Below are 3,778 nucleotides of genomic sequence, written 5' to 3' on the forward strand. Positions count from 1 at the left end.
ACCTCAATTTTTGACCCTAAGATTATTCATTCATTTGGATTCTAATCATTGGTCGAGATCACAATCTTGGGGGTTTATCTTTGGTGTTGTGCTCGCCTCATCTTTAAGGGGGGCCACCAAGCACCTATAGTTGTTTAGCTTGTATATGTTATACTAACCAAAATACCAAAAATATTGCTTTGTTCCTTTTGCATGTTTGTGTTTTGTAGGTACCAAGCCAAAGTATCCATTAAAAAAGGGCACTTTTCAACATTTTCAACAGTGAAAATCAATTTGCATAAGGGAGAAATCGATTTGCATAGTTGCTTCTGTGCTAAAATTTTCCTTTTTCACAAGTGCAAATCGATTTGCATAAGGGAGCAATCGATTGCACCAATCTGAGCTTTGAAAAATGAAGGCAATTTTTCAACTTTTGAGGGTTTTGTCACCATTTTTATGTGTGGGAAGAATATTCTTGATCTCATAATTAATTCTCTACCTCATAATGATCAAATCCTATCATACACCTTCATTGGATGACATGTGCACCACTTGATCATTTTTTAACACCAATCCCATTTATTTGATCCCTTTTTATTATCACTAATATTCCACATCATATTAACATAATTTCCTTCATAAACCCCATTTTAATCTCATTTCTTACCAATTAAATTCAAATTAATATCCAAAAGACAATTACCAGTTTGCCATTACCCTCACTCCCAATTCTATAAATAGAGGTCTCCTCTCATTCATTTCACAAGCTTTTGAGAGCCAAAATCACTCTTGCAAATTCTCTTCCCATTCTTTCCCAAATCACTTAAAGCTCTTCTTTAACAAAAAGTTATTGATATTCACATTTAATCTTATTAATCTTTGAGCTAAATCTTCATCCAAACATTTTTTCTTCTTCCATTCTTGGTAGATCAATGATGCGTCTGCAAGTGTACAAAAATATCGAAGTAATATATAAGATTGTCGAACCCACTGAGACCAATGTCAACCTACCGCTATCTACTATTGCTTTGTAAATCTAAGGCTAATGAATGTTTAACTAAAACTGAAATAGAATAAAGACTAAGTTAAATATAAGAAAAGAGAGACCAGAGTGTGATTCCGCGTACTTCGGGAATTTTGTAACTTGTTGGCTTATAAAAAAATGTCAAAAACATATCTACCATATAAGAAAATTGATATGTCTGGAAAATCTTTTTCTACCCCTTGCCCTTCTTGCAACACCTCACCAAAATGAGGGTATTTTGTGTCTAAAAAACTCTTTTTCTAACTAGCGATGTCATATAGTTCTAATTCAATTACATGATTGGTATTTTTTGCCTTGGATAATTTGGTTGGAATCTATTGATGATGTTACTTGGTCCTATGATAAATTTTATCTTCTCTCATTATTTCTTGGCAAAATACCTTTTTTGGTCCCTTATGTTAACCTCGGGGTTCATTTTGGTCCCTTAACTTCAAAAAGTGTCATATTGGTCCCTTAACTCTTCAAAGTGTGTCATTTTAGTCCTTTTTGTCATATTAGCGACGGAAATAGCGACCAATTTTTGAGTTTTTCCGTCGCTAATATGACAAAAAGGACTAAAATGACACCTTTTGAAGAGTTAAGGGACCAATGTGATGCTTTTTGAAGTTAAGGGACCAAAATGAACCCCGAGGTTAACATAAGGGACCAAAAAGGGTATTTTGCCTTATTTCTTTAATTCAAAATTCAGAATTCTCAAAAAATTTCCCTCTCTCATTGTCCTTTTCCTATCCATCTCTCCCTCTCTATTTTTATCTTTCTCTCTCTCTCTCTCTCTCTCTCTCTCTCACGACTTGCACAGAGGTGATGAATCCTCTTCCTCAACTATCTTCCTCTTTCCATCTTTATTCCTTCTCTTCACTCTACTCTTTCTCTTTCTGTAACATTGAGAGGAAACCCTAATATATAATTTTTTTAATTATTCTCTTTCTCTTTGTATGACGTTGAAGAGAAAACCATAACTGAGAACATGTTAGGTGATGTCGTTCCCAGTTTTTTAGCTTTCGGTTACGTGATGTCCTTTCCGCACAACCGCACTGCCTTTGTACCATTGGACCCGGCTTGCCCTCTTTTTATGTTACTTTTGCATGTGTTGGTGTGTGGGGTACTATTCTTTGGGTTTGAGAAAACAGTTGAAACATAAAAAAATTGGAAAAGTTGAAGAAAGAGGCGAGTAATGGAGCACGCGGAGAAAGATAACACATTAAGGTTGGCTTTTGTTTCCGTTTTCAGTTAGGTTAAATATTATGGGTTATGATTCCATGTATTAATCATTAACCATTCTATTTTTGTTTTGTTTTTCTTCTGGTTACAGGGTGTATAGTGTGAGTATATGCACCATGAGATTACGAGGCTTAACAATAGGGATTATTGGTACTTCTTATCGGGGAAAATTCACGAGATTGCAAGGCTTAACCTATAGGTATTTCAAAAAATAGTAGTTTTAGATGATTTTGGTGTTGTCTATATGATTTCGGTGAATTGATTAAACCATACAAATGTTTGCAGAATGATTTGATGCAACTGTTATGTTAGCATTTGCTCCCGACGTTGCTCCATGGGTTCAACAATAAGAACGAAGCCGCGAAGAGTTTATGAGGTAAATTAGTTTATCTATGTACTTTCTGGGGCACATAGTTGGTTTCTATGCTGTTAACAGTTTGTGGAACCTTTCATCAATTTTTTGCATAATGATTTTGATACAACGTTTTGGCTTCCTTTAAAGACTAAACATTATGGAAACCTTCTTCTCGCAGGTCCTTTGTGTTCATCAATGCTTGTGTTAAAAAATAGGTCAATACCTTTTTGTAGTGGGCAATTTTCCACCTGTTACTTATAGAGTTCTTTCACTTCATATCATGTTCTTTTTTTATGATGTTCTTTGGCTGCATATGATTTTGTAATCATACCGTTGAATGCGACAAAATTATCCAATGTTTTACCTTTCTGGTTTGAACACTCTTTTTGTTGTTTATAGTTTGGTTCTTTATGAACTTTGTACTTTCATTCTTTGACAGGGGACTGGCATACACATCTTTTTGCCTACAACATATCTATAAGAATCAGGAGCAAATGCGTAAATATCCTAGCAAGGTACACTAAATAAGGGCTATGTGTTTATCCAATGATTCACCATGTGTACATCCTTGCAAGGTACATATTTGGGGCTTGTGTACTTAATGGAATTAGTGTGTTCTGGTGTGATTATGCATGTCTAGTATAATGGTGTGGCATTTGGGAGAAGTTGGGAGAGGCAAAGTGTTTATGTAGGGCCATTGTAGATGGTGACTTAAGAATGGAATTATTTGGTGACTTTTACATATTTTGTATTCTAAGGTAATAGAATTCTTTGTCATTTGGAGAATGTGACTAGCTGCAATGTGTGTGTATGAAGTACGCTTCGTTCATGTTGGGTTCCAGGACCGCTCATTTCCTTTTGGACTGAAGGATATGAAATTTTGATGTATGATTTTATTTAGTCTAATTTTCTGCTGAATTTTAGCATAAGGTCTTTTTTATGATACTAATGTTGCCTCTGGTTTGGTAGGGTTCAGACTGTTAGGGCAGAAGTGAACTGCAAAATTATCACCAGTATGCATGGACCGTATGCGAGATCAAATATACTAACTCTAGAATTTGTTTCACTTGCAGCTTATGCATGACCAAAGATAGTTTGTTGGAAATATTAGCATGTCATGTCCATGCGTTCCCAACAAAGATCGTGATGTTTGCTGGCGGTCCTTTACAATTATACCA

Source organism: Vicia villosa, linkage group LG5, assembly GCF_029867415.1.
Source record: "Vicia villosa cultivar HV-30 ecotype Madison, WI linkage group LG5, Vvil1.0, whole genome shotgun sequence".
NCBI lineage: Eukaryota > Viridiplantae > Streptophyta > Magnoliopsida > Fabales > Fabaceae > Vicia > Vicia villosa.